Source organism: Leptodactylus fuscus, chromosome 2 (assembly GCF_031893055.1).
Source record: "Leptodactylus fuscus isolate aLepFus1 chromosome 2, aLepFus1.hap2, whole genome shotgun sequence".
Taxonomy (NCBI): domain Eukaryota; kingdom Metazoa; phylum Chordata; class Amphibia; order Anura; family Leptodactylidae; genus Leptodactylus; species Leptodactylus fuscus.
In genome coordinates, this window is record NC_134266.1 from 63,346,370 (window position 1) to 63,366,123 (window position 19,754).

The window sequence follows — 19,754 nt, forward strand, 5'->3', positions numbered from 1 at the left end:
GATCCAGGAACTGATATAAAAGCTACAGGAAGCGACTAGAGGCAAAAGGAGGATCTACTAAATATTAATGTCACTTTTCTGTTGAGGTGCCCATACTTTTGCACCGGTCAAATTTTGGTTTAATGTATAGTGCACATCTCCTGTTAGTACAATAAACCTCATTTCAATCCTGAAATATTACTGTGTCCATCAGTTATTGGATATATCAAACTGAAATGGCTGTTGCAAACACCAAAATATTTAGAACTAAAAATTATTAAGATTAATAGGGGTGCCCAAACTTTTTCATAGGACTGTAGATGTAGCTGTATAACATTGTTTTTTTTGTTGTTGTTTTTTACCCTAAAATATTGTTTTTGTTTTTCCTTGGTACCATTTGGCTTAGGTGGCTTTAAATAGCAGGAGACTGCATGTGAATGTATCTACTATCACTAAGTGTTAGGATCAGGTCTTGCAGGTATCTGTGCTACATGCAGGATTTTTCTCTCCGTTTGAGGACAGCAAGTGTCTGTTATTTTTTTAACATTGAAGTCTATTGGTAACTGACTTCTAATGGACAGTAACTGATAGCCATCAGTTACTGTCCGTTTGTGTCCATTATGATAGGTGTCCGGGTTTTTTGTTTTTTTTAAACTGACACCTTCTAAGCAGACACCAACGGTAGTGTGAACCCTACCTAAGGGTTTCTGAGAATAGAAAGGTCACTCTGCTTGGCTATTCTCAGAACTTCTATAGAGGTGAATGAAGAAAGCCTTTCATACACAGCAACCTCTGCTCCCATAGAGGGATAATTTTAGGGATTTTTCTTAAAGCCACTTCTTTGCTTTTCTAACCAGGTACGTTGCCACATTTTTCTTCAAAATAACACCAAACCTGCTGCACATTCCAGTTCCCAAAATTGAATAATTTTTGGTGCATTTGTAAAATACAAGGGTAGAGTCATCCCCAAAACTAGCTATTTATTTCCACTTCTTTCCATCTGTTTTCCCATAGATAAATGTATTACTGTCACTTACTTTGCCTACGTTCGGCTTAGGCACATGTGAATAAGTATATTTACATGTCTGGTTTTGCCCAATTTTAGAAGACTGTTACAAATTGGACACTATCTCTGTCTCTTTTAACAGACACTTGGACCTATTAGAAATCAACGGATCTGATTTTAATGGATTCAAAATAGCCTTCAAAAACAGACATTCAAGGACATTATTCAAGGCCTCAAAGACTTATAAATGGGCTTGATAAAGTACGAGGACTGTAGAAAGGTCTTACACTATGAATTGAGCAAATTGAAATTCAGATTCAGAACAAATTTATTCAGACTGAAACCAATTTTGGGAATAATAATAATAATAATAATAATAATAATAATAATTATTATTATTATTATTATTATTATTATTATTGTTATTATTATTATTATTATTATTATTATTATTATTATTATTATTATTATTATTATGGGACTAACCAGCTGAACAAAACTTGAGAGATTCACCTATTGCTAAATCCGACTATTGCATCTGACAGTTGTTATCTAGTCACAATACTTTTTATAACTCTCAAGCTCATAAAGTAAAAAAAAAAAAAAAAAATGCTTTTATATATATGAGATAAATGTATTATTCTATACTGTTTACGCATACATTTTCGGCCTCAGCATACTGCAATTTTATTATGCATTCAGGTATCGGTTCCTTCATCTTCCCTTTGTCTCCTTATTATGTTTTACTAGCAGATTTAAATGTTATTACATTTATATTTCATTTTATTACATCCATCCTGAACATTTATTTGCATATTCTTAATTAGTTATTGTATCGAAGTATGATCTTTATTGAGCTTTTATTGCATATTAAACTTTTTATTTGCATACTGAAAACCTGTTGTTTTTAAAGGTATAGAGATATGAAAAAATTTTTTTGCTTTCTTTTAGTTGTTCCCTATAATGTTTCTTAAGTGTAAACAACATATTCTACGAGACAAAGAGAAACAGAGTAATCACATGACTTACGTTAATATTTTTTTTTTGCCTTAAAGCCTATTTTCTCATGGCCAAATTCACCTGAACTTACCCCTTTACCAAATAAAAAAAATGCCAGCATGAAAATGGCACACGGTGTGGGAAGAGCCCAGAAACTTCAAGAAAATAATGGAGTCGATTTGTCATGAGGGTATCCTTTGAAGTTGTTTTTCTGATTTATTTTTGGCGAGAAATGTATCTAAATGTCTTATGCTGGTTCTTAAATTTGTCACAGTTCTCTAGTCGGAGAACACCAGAGTACACGGAGGACATATGGTTCATCTTTTAAAAGCCGTGTTAAGTTGGTGGCCCAATTTGGCGTAAACGGGAGGGGGGGTTGACTTAGCAGAAACAGCACAGCAAAAACTGTCCCTGCAAAGTGGATGGAATTCTAGTATTCTTATATCCCCAGTAGGGTTGAGTGATTGGGTTTGGAAAAGATCGGATCCCGATTGGCAATCGAGCAACTTTCACGATCGTGATCGGCTGGATCGGAAATCGGATTTTGAAATATCAAGATCGGCTCAACCCTAAAAGTGACTTTTTCCATAGAGAAGCATTGACTAGGGTTGAGCTATCGGCATCAGGAAAGATCAGATCTCGATCGGCGATCGAGCAAATTTCACAATCACAATCGGGATGGACTGGAAAATGATCGGAAATTGGATTTTAAAATCGATCCTGAAATTTCAAGATCAGCTCAACCCTAATCCACGAAGAGCAGTCATGTCCCCTTTTTTCCTGCCTCCTTCTTGATATTTCATATATATTTTATCCACCCCATGTACATATTATATCTATTGTTTCACTTTTTTTCCTGCAACCACTGACCTAGATAAAAAAAAAATTCCAGCTTTATTTTATTTTAATACAACATAAGTACAAATTACATAAAGTAAGACGATAGTGGGGTTAGTAGAGCAGAAAGTTGCGAGCTATACACGAAGCATTAGACCTCTATAGTGTTCGGGCAGCTAATTAAATGCCGTGTTTGTTAACAGAATACAATAATGCAAAGAGACAAATGTAGGCCAGTGTGCAGTATATGAGGGAGCAGAATGTGGAGCCAAACTTGTTTTAAACAAAAGCAAATTAGAACCTTAGGAAAGAATTATTATCAACAGTGCAGAGGCATAAACTCATTACATAAAATAATGGAGAGAAACATTTTATGAAATAGACTCATTACATTTGGTTATTTAGTTTTTTTATTTGGGCAATTGTTTGCTGACTTCTTAACCTTATAAGAGTTTTACAGTCTAATGTATTAACTGTTTTGGGCAAAACCAAATTACCTTTTCATGTTTTCAGATTTTATTTCCTACCTTCCCAAGCCCATAAAGAAAACCTTTCATGTCCTCATGAAAGTGTGGTTTTATATACCGCTAGAAAGCCGACAGTGTGCTGAATTCAGTACACTATCGGCTTTACCAAGATACAGTACAGACCAAAAGTTTGGACACACCTTCTCATTCAAAGAGTTTTCTGCATTTTCATGACTATGAAAATTGTAGATTCACACTGAAGGCATCAAGACTTCTTCAAAGTAGCCACCTTTTGCTTTGATCCCTGCTTTGCACACTCTTGGCATTCTCTTGATGAGCTTCAAGTCACCGGAAATGGTTTTCACTTCACAGGTGTGCCCTGTCAGGTTTAATAACTGGGATTTCTTGCCTTGTAAATGGGGTTGGGATCATCAGTTGTGTTGTGCAGAAGTCAGGTGGGTTCACAGCTGATAGTCCTACTGAATAGACTGTTAGAATTTGTATTATGGTAAGAAAAATCAGCTAAGTAAAGAAAAACGAGTGGCCATCATTACTTTAAGAAATGAAGGTCAGTCAGTCTGAAAAATTGGGAAAACTTTGAAAGTGTCCCCAAGTGCAGTTGCAAAAACCATCAAGCGCTACAAAGAAGCTGGATCACATGAGGACCGCCCCAAGAAAAGGAAGAAACAAACAGTAGGAAGGTACTTTGGTACCAAAACGCGTAGCAACATTTTTTGGTTCTGAAACTCATGTAATCCCCTCTCTTTTAATGAGAAAAAAATAAAAGTTAATTTTTATTTATACCGGACATCTCTTGGATCCTTTCCCAGTTTGAGCAGAGCCTTTTTACCTGGAGCCAGGAAAGGAAGACCAAGAGTCACCTCTGCTGTGGAGGATAAGTTCATCCAAGTCAACAGCCTCAGAAATCGCAGGTTAACAGCAGCTCAGATTAGAGACCAGGTCAATGCCACACAGACTTCTAGCAGCAGACACATCTCTACAACAACAACAACTGTTAAGAGGAGACTTTGTGCAGCAGGCCTTCATGGTAAAATAGCTGCTAGAAAACCACTGCTAAGAACAGGCAACAAGCATAGAGACTTGTTTGAGCTAAAGAACACAAGGAATGGACATTAGACCTGTAGAAATCTGTGCTTTGGTCTGATGAGTCCAAATTTGAGATCTTTGGTTCCAATCACCGTATCTTTGTGGAACGCAGAAAAGGTGAACAGATGGACTCTACATGCCTGGTTCCCAATGTGAAGCATGGGGGAGGAGACATGATGGTGTGGGGGTGCTTTGCTGGTGACACTGTTGGGGATTTATTCAAAATTGAAGGCATACTAAACCAGCATGGCTACCACAGCACCATGCAGCGGCATGCTATTCCATCCGGTTTGCGATTAGTTGGACCATCATTTAATTTTCAACAGGACAATGACCCCAAACACACCTCCATGCTGTGTAAGGGGTATTTGACCAAGAAGGAGAGTAATGGGGTACTACACCAGATGACCTGGCCTCCACAGTCACCTGACCTGAACACAATCGAGACGGTTTAGGGTGAGCTGGACCGCAGAGTGAAGGCAAAAGAGCCAACTACTGTTAAGCATCTCTGGGAACTACTTCAAGACAATTGGAAGACCATTTCAGGTGACTACCTCTTGAAGCTCATCAAGAGAATGCCAAGAGTATGCAAAGCAGTAATCAAAGCAAAAAGTGGCTACTTTGAAGAAGTAGATCATAAGACATACTTTCAGTCATTTCACACTTTATTGTTAAGTATGTAATTCCACATGTGCTAATTCATAGTTTTGATGCCTTCAGTGTGAATCTACAATTTTCATAGTCATGAAAATACAGAAAACTCTTTGAATGAGAAGGTGTGTCCAAACATTTGGTCTGTACTGTATGTCCCAGTGGAGGAGCCCCAAAAATAATGGCACCGATATCTCTCCACTGTTAGAATGGCATTTCTCACAGCTTAGCATCATTGTTGAGCTGTGAGAAACGTTCATCCCTCATAGATACGGAACTCTGCCTCTGACAGTACAAGGCTATGCTATAGTACAGTAAGAGGGGGTGTCCCTCACAGCGATGGCTCTGCACTATGAGGAATGCCCTTCTGACAGTTTCTGATTATTTTTAATGGAAAGTGTACACTTCTTTTCCCACTACCTGAATATATCAGCTAGAGGTAAAAAAAAAGAATCCTTCCCTAGTTTCGGGTGAATTCCATCTGAAACTCACAATGAAGAAAATTGGATTAGGAAAACTTTATGTCATCGGATCCAGGGTCAAAATCTGCCATGTAAACATACCCTAAGGATAAGTTTACATCTGTGCAGACTCTGCTGACAAAGCCACCGAAAATTGGAGGAGAGAAGATTCCTGCATGGAGTACTTTTCTCTCCTCCAGTTTCAGTTTAGAAAACAGTGGTTTTTCTCTCCATCTTTTCTGTTCCCCCAGTGGATGCGAGCAAAATTTAAAAAATGAAATGGTAAGTTACAACCAATATAGGTAGATATACAGGGTCATTGCGATTTTAGGATTTTAACTAAGCTTATGCTCAATTGGCCTTTAAAAGGGCTCTTATAGGCATACCTTTTATTTGCAGATTGTTAAAGCTGTTTGTTCCTCCTGTGCACCAAGAACACCTGCGTCATCAGCAGGACTTGCATCATGCTGTCCCCTTCTTGATGGAAGTTGACTCCTTCTGTTCCTCTTTTTACCTTCCTTCTCCTTGATGTGAACAAAATCTTGTGTGGCTGAGTGTACAGCGCATCTGGTAGATTTTGACCTTCTATTAAGAAGGGGCACAGTGATGCAGGTCCTGCTAATGACAAGGGTGTGTTCGGAGCACAAGAGGAAAAGCCCCTGTTCTCAAAGAAGGCTAACTTGCATAACAATAATCTGGATTTTATGGGCAATTGGCTGCAACAATCTGTAACTACTTGAGCACTGGCTTAGTTAAAATCATAAAATCGCAATGACAGAATCCCTATAAGTCAAATATATCCAAGGTTCACTCCCCTGCTTCCTAAGTCTGGTATACTAAAGCCAGCATTTATGTTTAACATTCTGTGTAAAAAAAGGTAAAAACTAATATAATACATATTTTAAAAGATCATTTTCATACACCTTTCAACATGATGTAGAGATCTGCGAAGAAGCAGCCTGCCTTCTAGTTTTTCAATAAACAAAAACATCTGACTTCTGGAAAGCACAGGCTAATAATATTATGTGTAGTTCAAGGTTTTATTAAACTGGATTGCAAACAAAGCAGCGTTTTATACAATTTCATGGCAACGTCTTCTTCATTCCCTTGTATTCTCAAACACCCGCTGCTGTATCTTCTTCTCACCGACAACTAAGTTATTGTGAAACTAAAGAAAATTGTCCGACTGTGAAGGAAAATCCAAATATAATGGTCTTATAGAATAGCTTCTAAAAATAATGCCTATTATAGGGATGGTCACAATGGTGACTTCAATAAAACATTTTTTTATTAGTTTATTGTGTTTGCTTCAGAGCCAACACAAACCATTGAATAGTTATTATTCAATGGAATAGCGCACATCTCCAATTGTGTTTGGCTTTATACATTTATTGTTTTCATATCACATAACATACTATTTGTGAATAGAATTAGATGCCAAAATTTCCTGACCTGAACCCAGTCACAAGACTGGAACTCCTTATATCACAGTGATATATTTTACTAGGAGTTCCTGTCTACTCATGACTTCCCTCTACTGTACTGTATATAATACAGGACATAGAGCCACCAGAAGGCAGGGATTACTAGTATCATAGACCACTATGATGCAAGGAGTTCAGTCACTTGACTGGGTTAAGGCCTGGAATTATAGCTGATGTATGGAATGAATACACAATGCATCAGGCATCAGTTTTGGAATTCCAACTATAAGTATATACAGATGTAGCAAAATTTAATATCATGTGATATCACAAGTTTTTCAAAGATTTTTCATTGGCTTTGTTGTTTTCTTCTATAACATATCATCCTGCAGTAAGTTATCATGCTGCTGAAGGTCAAGTTAATTGTGATAAATCCGTATATATCAGCTTATTCCTGTGGTGTATTTCTTGCTGAGGTCTGAAACCAATTGCAGTTATGCCTATAAGAGTTAGAAGAAGGACCCAGCTTTGGTATATTAAAACCTGGTGTAAAGCTGTGCATATGTCAAGACTGAAGAACCTGCGAGTTTACATTGGTCAGTAAGCATGATGTGATGTGATCATGTGTATCTCAGTTTGGATATCAGTGAAAACCTGTGATTGGTTGCTATAGAAACCTGGAGTAAAGCTGTGTGTATGTGACCTTGTTTAAAAGTGTCATCCACAGCACCCTGCCCTTTAAAACTGACCTACAGCAGTGAAGAAAAATGGCTGGGTTGATATGGAAACCTGGAGTAAAGCTGTATGCATGCCTACAAGCTTCTATTGTCTTATAAATGATATGTTACAGTGTGTATGGCAGTTGGACTATGAGTGAAACACTTGCAGGCTTCTATTGGCTAATGCAGATAATTTTTTGGGAACACTGTATCTCAGGAACAGTATGGTCTAAAACCTTCCTGGATACTTAATGTACCAGTGTGCCAAATTTGGTGAAGATCGGTCTGGTCGTTTGGTCGCACATAAAAAAAAATACAGACACTCATTTTTATAGATAGGAGATAAGAGACCAGGGGAAAATCTGTATAACTGGCTTAATGATAGAAAGCAGAATATGGTTATTACTGGTACATACTCAAATTAGGTAACAATTAGAGATGAGTGAGTAGTGAAATATTCGAGATTCGATTTTCGTTTTGAGTAGAGCTTCAATATTCGACTACTTGATTGAATATCGAATCCCATTATAGTCCATGGGAAAAAATGCTAATTTCAGGGGAAACCACTACTAAAGGAGAGTCACCAAGTCCATGAGTAGCAGGCGGAGAGTGTTTAGGAGGAGCGCTGTGCAGTTAAAGTGCACAAACCCATTATAGTCTATGGGTTCTGTGCGCTTTAACTGCGCAGCGCTTGCAATTGCGCTGATATTCCGTTCGGGGGTTGGTCCTCCTGCGCACTCCATCTGGATGGGAGGCAAGCACTAATGTGAACCAGCCCTTACTCGTCTTGCAGAACCATCATTGATTGGCCGAATGCCAATATATCTCCCTATATTATAAAAATGAATTTCTGTCTGTCTGTCTGTCTGTCTGTGCTCTAATGCGAACCAAACGACTGGACCGATCTTCACCAAATTTGGTACAGAGATACTTCAGGTATCCGGGAAGGTTTAAGATGAGACTCCAACTCGCTTGGACGTACCGTTGCTGAGATACAGCATTCCAAACACAATGCCCCCCCTAGCCAATACAAACCTGCAAGTCTTTCACTCATATTCCAACTGCAATACACACGGTCACTCCACATGCACAATACAACACTGATATCCAAACTGAGATACATGCATCAGAGGATTAGATACACAGATCAGCACACAGTATCACACGCCAGAGGATTAGATACACGCGTCTGCACACAGTCCCACAAACCAGAGGATTAAATACGCGCTTCTGCACACAGTTCCACATGCCGAAGGATTAGATACACGCGTCTGCACAAAGTACCACACGCCGGGGGATTGGATACATGCATCTGCACACAGTACCACATGCCAAAGGTTTGGATACACGCATCTGCACACAGTTCCACACACCAGAGCATAAGATATGCACATCTACACACAGTTCCACATGCCGTAGGATTAGATACGCACCTCTTCACACAATACCACACAGGGGAGGATTAGATACATGTGTCTGCACACAGTACCACATGCCGTAGGATTAGATACGCGCGTCTACACACAGTTCCACATGCCGTAGGATTAGATACGCACCTTTTCACACAAAAACCACACAGGGGAGGATTGGATACGTGTGTCTGCACACAGTACCACACTTTGGAGGATTAGATACATGCCTCTGAACACAGTACCACAAGCCAGAGAATTACATACACGTCTCAGCACACAGTACCACACGGGGGAGGATTAGATACGTGCATCTGCACACAGTACCACATGCCAGAGGATTAGATATGTGCATCTGCGCACAGTACCACACGGGAGGATTAGATACGCGCATCTGCACACAGTACCACATGCCAGAGGATTAGATACGCGCATCTGCACACAGTACCACATGCCAGAGGATTAGATACGCGCATCTGCACACAGTACCACATGCCGTAGGATTAGATATATGCCTCTTCACACAATACCACACAGGGGAGGATTAGATACGTGTGTCTGCATACAGTACCACACTTTGGAGGATTAGATACATGCCTCTGCACACAGTACCACAAGCCAGAGAATTAGATACGCATCTCAATACACAGTACCACACGCAAAAGGATTAGATATGCGCATCTGCACACAGTACCACATGCCGTAGGATTAGATACGCGCGTCTACACACAGTTCCACTCACCGTAGGATTAGATACACGCCTCATCACACAATACCACACAGGGGAGGATTAGATACATGCATCTACACACAGTTCCACACACCAGAGGATTAGATAAGCACGACTGCACACAGTTCCACATGCCGTAGGATTAGATACGCGCCTCTTCACACAATACCACACTTTGGAGGATTTGATACATGCCTCTGCACACAGTACCACATGCCAGATAATTATGCGGTATGCGTCTCAGCACACAGTACCACACGGGGGAGGATTAGATACGTGCATCTGCACACAGTACCTCACGCCAGAGGATTAGATACACCTGTCTGCACACAGTACCACGCGCCAGAGGATTGGATACGCACGTCTGCACAAAGTACCACATGCCGTAAGATTAGATATGCACGTCTGCACACAGTTTCACTTACCGGAGAATTAGATACGTGCCTCTTCACACAATGCCACACGGGGGAGAATTAGATACACACATCTGCACACAGTACCCCACGCTGGAGGATTAGATATGTGCATCTGCACACAGTACCACACCAACAAGGATTAGATACTTGCGTCTAAACACAGTACTACACGGGGAAGGATTAGATACAGCTTTACTCCAGGTAGCCATAACAACTGATCACAGGTTTTTCACTGATATCCAAAATGAGATCCACATAACCACATGACGCTTATGGACATACACACAAACCACATACAAAATACACCAGTGCAAAATTGGACATTTCTTATGGGGCCACTACACAAACATAAAATGTAATATACCCGTGCGAAGCCGGGTCCTCCCTCTAATATATATATATATATATATATATATATATATATATATATATATGTGTGTGTATATATGTATACATGTATATATATATGTGTATATACTATGAAGACTGCTGTGGTCCGATCTTAGACTCCGCCTCTTCACAGATGAGACTCCAGTAGAACTAGCGTTGATTGGCCAAATGCTGTACACTGTATAGCATTTGGCCAATCAACGCTGGTCAATGCATTCCTATGAGAAAAAGTCAGCTCCCGCATAAACGTAAGCTGCCAGCTCTCCCAACTAGCAAGCATGAGCCTGTTGCAGAACCAGCATTGATTTGCCGAATGCTATACACTAGTATAGCATTCGGCAACAGCCAGTCTGATTGCCAGAGACAGCCAAAGTAAAGTACTAGAACAGTACACGCTGCCGTACACCACCAGTCATGTCCACAATCAGCCTAACTATGGGCATGTCAAGCATACAGCAGGATAAAGGTCCTCCCATTCACACTTCATGTAAACCCATAAACTCACCCATTTAACTTTAGTAGCCAGTGCACCTACTGTCAAGACAAATCATCAGAAGTGTTAGGAAGAGTTTGTATGATCATGACATACTGTGCACAATTTTTGCTATCTGTATATAGGAAGAACATAGGTTAGCTAGAGCTCGTGCAAAGGAGGGTAAACAGGGTAATTGAGAGAATGAATGGATAATTCAGTATAGAAAAAAAAAATTAGGGTTGACTGTATTACAAATATATGAATGGACAGAACAGAGATTTTTCTAATGATCTCTTTACTTCTAGTCTTGTAAACATGACATATACAATGTGTTTCAATGGTGGTGGTCAATGAAGGGGTCTGGTCGCATGACCCTCTATCAGTAGTCACTACCAGTGGGACCCATTGCGTTATGAGAATATTACCTGTATACACTCATATTATTTGTTTCTCTTGCATTCCTATTGGTGGACACTGTATTCTAAGATGTAAACCTAATTGAAATAGCATACACAAAGGAATTCCTAGACAGCACAATAGCAGCACGAGCTTCTAACACCTGTAGCCACATAAGAATTGTTGAGGAAAAGAAGAAATCCAGCATCCGGTGTTAGCTGTCCCGGTAAACTATTCTAGTAAGTACAACAAAGAACCATTGTGCTTTCTATAGAGAACAAAAGCTATGCTATGACTTGTATATGAGGCATTATTTGTTGTAAGGATTTTTGTTGAGGTTTCAGATGAACAATAATGCAAATATATCAGCCTAGTGCCAATTCTATCAGACCTACTCAGGAACAATGGTAGTTCCTCCAATAGCATCTGATGCTACCTGACATATAGGAGGGCAGTTTACAAAATACCCTCCACTGTAAGCGGCTTTCATGCTCCTATCTATATGTTGTTTGGTTTAGATTAACCTTTACAGCAATTCATAATGAGACAGGAAAAATCCAATGTAGCAAAGTTTAACTTGACACTTAACATGTGAACAACATTGTAGAACAAAATATTAACTCAACAGTTTGATTGTCTTTCCTTTGGCTTTGATGAAGTCTTCTGTGAAAAGATATCGCACAAAAAAAAGTCAACTCAAACTTTGTTACATCTGTATACGAACAGTGCTCAAAATTTCATTTCAATTTCACGTGCCAATAAAGGGTTATTATTAGAGTGAGCGAACACTAAAATGTTCGAGGTTCGAAATCCAATTCGAACAGCCGCACACTGTTCAACTGTTCGAACATTTTTCGAACCCCATTATAGTCTATGGGGGGAAATGCTCATTTCAGGGGTACGCAACATTCGATCAAATTCTACTTACCAAGTCCATGATTGAGGGTCAGGCTGGATTCTTCTTCCTGTGCAGCGTTCCTGCATCCTCTTCCGGCCTTGAATTCACTCTGCTAGGCATCGGGCCTAGGCAAAGCCGACTGCGCATGCCCGCGCTACAAGAAAATGGCCGCTTACAGTGTAAGCGGTCATTTTTCTGTAGCGCGGACATTCGCAGTCGGCTCTGCCCAGGCCTGATGCCTAAGCAGAGTGAATGAAGAGCCGGAAGAGGATGCAGGAACGCTGCGTAGGGAGAAGACTTCTGAAGGTAAGAGAAGAACCAGCGTTGATTGGCAATGTATAGCATTCTGCCAATCAACGCTGGTTCTGCATCAAATCTTAACTTCGAACAGCTAGTAGTATTCGATTGAGTACGAGTATTTTGAATACCATAGTATTCGATTGAACACCTACTCGATCGAATACTACTCGCTCATCTCTAGTTATTATCAATATCAGTTCACTTTCTGATCAGTGTATGCGGTAGTTGTGACTGAAAACTCTATTGTGAAGGGAAAATCTGTAGAGGCTTTGGTGCTTATTTCATGATATGGATCCATCAAATTTTTCATGCAAAGTTTTAATTTGCAAATTATAATTTTTTATACATGAACAAAATAAAATAAGGTAAGATAGACTGTCTTTGTGTTAAAATCACTGATTACACTTCAGGCATTTCTTTTTTTTCTTTCTTTTTTTGTACAGGTTCTTCATCTAAATCTGCAAAACCGAATAACTTGATGCATGTGGAAAGATTCTCACTTTATTGTGTGAGGTGAAATTCATAGTAAATCTTCTGTAAAATCATCAGGGTGTGAATTGAGCCAAATTATAGTTGCAACAGTCTAAATTATAGTCAAGCAACATCCTGGAGCTCAGCAGTGTTATGAGGGGCAGTTAGAGGTCAGTCCAAGAAGGCCCCACTAGTCACAGTGGCTTTTGGTTCCAAATCCTCTTACAGGACTTAGCCCAGCACAATGATAAGAGAGTCTCACTAAGGCCTTCGTGTACGGTCCCTGGTGGTGTTGTTTTCCAGGGCGGCCATGATGATAGGTGTGAATAAAGTCATTGGAGATACTATGGCTCTTGAAACAAGCTCACTTTACTTGGCACAGTTTCATCCAGTTAAAAAGCAACATAGAGGTGCAATCACTAACAGTAGCAGGTTCCATATATATGACCCTTTACATACCCAGAAAGGAGGGGCTATTACTCATCACCCCTTCCTCAGCCCTCTGAGTATTTCGAATGCAGACAAATACGTCTTGTAGAAGGTGCCAGTCACATAATAGTGTAAGGTGCACAAGCCTTATTTATGTGCATTTGAAATGGTGGCATCCAGCCCGCTCATGGATTGTAGGTATGCCTCTGTACCATCAGCAAACTGCCTGTGCTATCCTCACCATATATCATGTGACCCTGTCTGCATGATGCAGAGAAACATAACTTAATTGAATATTAGGTAAATGTTGCCTTTTTTCATTAATAAAATTTTTAATTATATGCTTTTTAATTAATTGATAGGCTGGGTCGATATACTCGGTTCTGGTGACTTATGCGAGATGCAGCAAGATTGGTTGAGAGTAAGTGGGATGCTGGACAGTCTGCCTATCTAAAAGTATGGGCATCACTAACATGAAGTTATCCAGTACTGTGCAACTCAATGGACATACAAGCAGCTGTAAACAAAGGCAATGTCTATGGAAACATATAGTAATTATGGGAAATAAGGTCCTTTACTTAGTAACCCCACCCGTTATAAGCCCTAGCAGCATAAAAACAAGGGTGTTACACAGATTGTATCAAGCTAAATATGAAAACTGTTAAGGTGATGATAGCATCACCTGGTGATTATTCTGCATACATTAAGATTAGAGATGAGCGAACACTAAAATGTTCGAGGTTCGAAATTCGATTCGAACAGCCGCTCAATGTTCGTGTGTTCGAACGGGTTTCGAACCCCATTATAGTCTATGGGGAACAGATACTCGTTAAGGGGGAAACCCAAATCCGTGTCTGGAGGGTCACCAAGTCCACTATGACACCCCAGGAAATGATGCCAACACCTCTGGAATGACACTGGGACAGCAGGGGAAGCATGTCTGGGGGCATCTAACACACCAAAGACCCTCTATTACCCCAACATCACAGCCTAACAACTACACACTTTACACACTCAATACCACCTCTCTGACAGTAGGAAAACACCTTGAAACATGTGTATTTGGCACTTGCAGTGAGGAGAGCTTGTCACCAGCAGTGAATTTGGCCCTTGTAGTAAGTTGAGGTTGGCACCAACATTTGTTTTGAAAATCAGGGTGGATTGAGCCTCTAACCAGCAGAGTTTGGGCAAATTCATGGTGGAGGGAGCCTCTAAAAACCCCAGTTTGGACCAATTCATGGTGGAGGGAGACTCTAAAAACCCCAGTTTGGACCAATTCATGGTGGAGGGAGCCTCTAAAAACCCCAGTTTGGACCAATTCATGGTGGAGGGAGCCTCTAACCAGCCCAGTTTGGGCAAATTCATGGTGGAGGGAGCCTCTAACCAGCCCAGTTTGGACCAATTAATGGTGGAGGGAGCCTCTAACCAGCCCAGTTTGGACCAATTAATGGTGGAGGGAGCCTCTAACCACCCCAGTTTGGACCAATTCATGGTGGAGGGAGCCTCTAACCAGCCCAGTTTGGACCAATTCATGGTGGAGGGAGCCTCTAAAAAACCCAGTTTGGACCAATTCATGGTGGAGGGAGCCTCTAAACAGCCCAGTTTGGGCAAATTCATGGTGGAGGGAGCCTCTAACCACCCCAGTTTGGACCAATTCATGGTGGAGGGAGCCTCTAAACAGCCAAGTTTGGACCAATTCATGGTGAAGGGAGCCTCTAAAAACCCGTTTGGACCAATTCATGGTGGAGGGAGCCTCTAACCAGCCCAGTTTGGGCAAATTCATGGTGGAGGGAGCCTCTAAACAGCCCAGTTTGGGCAAATTCATGGTGGAGGGAGCCTCTAACCAGCCCAGTTTGGACCAATTCATGGTGGAGGGAGCCTCTAACCAGCCCAGTTTGGGCAAATTCATGGTGGAGGGAGCCTCTAAACAGCCCAGTTTGGGCAAATTCATGGTGGAGGGAGCCTCTAACCAGCCCAGTTTGGACCAATTAATGGTGGAGGGAGCCTCTAAACAGCCAAGTTTTGGGAAATTCATGGTGGAGGGAGCCTCTAACCAGCCCAGTTTGGACCAATTAATGGTGGAGGGAGCCTCTAAACAGCCAAGTTTGGACCAATTCATGGTGGAGGGAGCCTCTAACCAGCCCAATTTGGACCAATTAATGGTGGAGGGAGCCTCTAAACAGCCAAGTTTTGGGAAATTCATGGTGGAGGGAGCCTCTAACCAGCCCAGTGTGGGCAAATTCATGGTGGAGGGAGCCTCTAACCAGCCCAGTTTGGGCAAATTCATGGTGGAGGGAGCCTCTAAACAGCCCAGTTTGGGCAAATTCATGGTGGAGGGAGCCTCTAACCAGCCCAGTTTGGACCAATTCATGGTGGAGGGAGCCTCTAACCAGCCCAGTTTGGACCAATTCATGGTGGAGGGAGCCTCTAACCAGCCCAGTTTGGACCAATTCATGGTGGAGGGAGCCTCTAACCAGCCCAGTTTGGACCAATTCATGGTGGAGGGAGCCTCTAAAAAACCCAGTTTGGACCAATTCATGGTGGAGGGAGCCTCTAATTAGCCCAGTTTGGACCAATTAATTGTGGAGGGAGCCTCTAACCAGCCCAGTTTGGACCAATTAATGGTGGAGGGAGCCTCTAACCACCCCAGTTTGGACCAATTAATGGTGGAGGGAGCCTCTAACCACCCCAGTTTGGGCAAATTCATGGTGGAGGGAGCCTCTAACCAGCCCAGTTTGGACCAATTAATGGTGGAGGGAGCCTCTAAACAGCCAAGTTTTGGGAAATTCATGGTGGAGGGAGCCTCTAACCAGCCCAGTTTGGACCAATTCATGGTGGAGGGAGCCTCTAAACAGCCCAGTTTGGGCAAATTCATGGTGGAGGGAGCCTCTAAACAGCCAAGTTTTGGGAAATTCATGGTGGAGGGAGCCTCTAACCAGCCCAGTTTGGACCAATTAATGGTGGAGGGAGCCTCTAACCACCCCAGTTTGGACCAATTCATGGTGGAGGGAGCCTCTAAACAGCCAAGTTTGGACTAATTCATGGTGGAGGGAGCCTCTAAAAACCCCAGTTTGGACCAATTCATGGTGGAGGGAGCCTCTAACCAGCCCAGTTTGGGCAAATTCATGGTGGAGGGAGCCTCTAAAAAACCCAGTTTGGACCAATTCATGGTGGAGGGAGCCTCTAATTAGCCCAGTTTGGACCAATTAATTGTGGAGGGAGCCTCTAACCAGCCCAGTTTGGACCAATTAATGGTGGAGGGAGCCTCTAACCACCCCAGTTTGGACCAATTAATGGTGGAGGGAGCCTCTAACCTGCCCAGTTTGGACCAATTAATGGTGGAGGGAGCCTCTAACCACCCCAGTTTGGACCAATTCATGGTGGAGGGAGCCTCTAACCAGCCCAGTTTGGACCAATTCATGGTGGAGGGAGCCTCTAATTAGCCCAGTTTGGACCAATTAATTGTGGAGGGAGCCTCTAACCAGCCCAGTTTGGACCAATTAATGGTGGAGGGAGCCTCTAACCACCCCAGTTTGGGCAAATTCATGGTGGAGGGAGCCTCTAACCAGCCCAGTTTGGACCAATTAATGGTGGAGGGAGCCTCTAAACAGCCAAGTTTTGGGAAATTCATGGTGGAGGGAGCCTCTAACCAGCCCAGTTTGGACCAATTCATGGTGGAGGGAGCCTCTAAAAACCCCAGTTTGGACCAATTCATGGTGGAGGGAGCCTCTAAACAGCCCAGTTTGGGCAAATTCATGGTGGAGGGAGCCTCTAACCAGCAGAGTTGGTGGAAATCAGGGTGGAGGGAGCCTCTAACCAGCAGAGTTGGGGGAAATCAGGGTGGAGGGAGCCTAGTATTAGCAGAATTGTGCAACGCTTATGGTGGATGAGTATGAGGATGCGGAGGAATTGGAGAGGTTGAGTACAGACATGGAGTTTCATGTTGGGGTGCTTTACACAGGTGGGCACAAAAATGACGGCTCTACCCAGTGGTGGTTCATTTTTATCAAAGTGAGCCGGTCGGCACTCTCAGCTGACAGACGGGTGCGCTTGTCAGTGATGATGCCACCGGCTGCACTGAACACCCTCTCAGATAGGACGCTGGCGGCAGGACAGGACAGCACCTCCAAGGCATATAGGGCAAGTTCAAGCCACAGGTCCAACTTCGACACCCAATACGTGTAGGGCGCAGAGGGGTCGGAGAGGACAGGGCTGTGGTCGGAAAGGTATTCCCGCAACATGCGCCTATACTTCTCACGCCTGGTGACACTAGGACCCTCCGTGGCGGCACTTTGGCGAGGGGGTGCCATCAAGGTGTCCCAGACCTTAGACAGTGTGCCCCTCGTTTGTGTGGACCGGTGAGAACTTGGTTGCCTACTGGAGGAACTGCCCTCCCTGCCGCCAACGTCACATGCTGGAAACATCTCCATCATATTCTGCACCAATTGCCTGTGGCAAGCATTGATGCGATTGGCCCTCCCCTCTACCGGAATAAAAGACGAGATGTTGTTTTTATACCGGGGGTCAAGGATAGCAAAGATCCAGTACTGGTTGTCCTCCATGATTTTGACAATACGCTTGTCGGTTGTAAAGCACCCCAACATGAACTCAGCCATGTCTGCCACAGTGTTAGTTGGCATGACTCCTCTGGCCCCACCGGAAAGTTCAATCTCCATTTCCTCCTCATCCTCCATGTCTACCCATCCGCGCTGCAACAATGGGACGATTCGAAGTTGCCCGGAAGCCTCCTGTATCACCATCACATCATCGGACAACTCTTCTTCCTCCTCCTCCTCCTCCTCCTCCTCCATTAAACGCAGTGAAGCGGACAGATGTGTGGACCTACTCTCCAGCTGTGACGGATCGGATGCTATCCCTAACTCCTCTGTGTGATCTGAGTTATCCCTGATGTCAATCAGGGATTCTCTCAGAACACACAAGAGCGGGATTGTAAGGCTCACCATCGCATCCTCAGAGCTCACCCTCCTTGTGGACTCCTCAAAGACCCGTAGGATGTCACAAAGGTCTCTCATCCATGGCCACTCATGGATGTGAAACTGAGGCAGCTGACTTTGTGGCACCCTAGGGTTTTGTAGCTGGTATTCCATCAAAGGTCTCTGCTGCTCAACCACTCTATTCAACATCTGAAACGTTGAGTTCCAGCGTGTGGGGACGTCGCACAAAAGCCGGTGTTGTGGCACATGCAGGCGTTGCTGGAGAGATTTTAAGCTAGCAGCGGCTACTGTCGACTTGCGAAAGTGGGCGCACATGCGCCGCACTTTCACCAGTAGCTCTGGAACATTGGGGTAGCTCTTTAGGAAACGTTGCACCACTAGGTTGAAGACGTGGGCCAGGCATGGAACATGTTGGAGTCCGGCAAGCTCCAGAGCTGCTACCAGGTTCCGGCCGTTATCACAAACGACCATGCCTGGGCCCAGGTGCAGCGGCTCAAACCATATTGCCGTCTCATCGAGGAGGGCATCCCTCACCTCGGAGGCAGTGTGCTGTCTGTCCCCCAAGCTGATCAGCTTCAGCACAGCCTGCTGACGTCTACCAACGCCAGTGCTGCAACGTTTCCAACTCGTAGCTGGGGTCAATCTAACAGCGGAGGAGGAGGCGGTGGCGGAGGAGGAGGCGGTGGCGGAGGAGGAGGCGGTAGAGGAGGAGGAGGAGGGGGGTGTTCTTCTCGTGTCCCTGCCAGGAATGTTAGGCGGGGAGACGAGGTACACCGGGCCAGTTTGGGAAGCAGTCCCAGCCTCAACTACATTCACCCAGTGTGCCGTCAGTGAAATGTAGCGTCCCTGTCCGCATGCACTTGTCCACGCGTCGGTGGTCAAGTGGACCTTTGTGCAAAGCGCGGAACTAAGGGCCCGCCTGATGTTGAGTGACACGTGCTGGTGCAAGGCGGGGACGGCACACCGGGAGAAGTAGTGACGGCTAGGGACGGCATAGCGAGGTGCCGCAGTTGCCATCAGGTCCAGGAAGGCGGGAGTTTCAACAAGCCGGAACGCCAACATCTCCTGGGCCAGCAGTTTAGCGATGTTGGCGTTCAAGGCTTGCGCGTGTGGGTGGTTAGCAGTGTATTTCTGCCGCCGCTCCAATGTCTGAGAGATGGTGGGTTGTTGTAAAGAAACGCCTGATGGTGCCTTTGATGGTGCAGGAGAAGGAGATAAGACAGGACCAGGGGAGG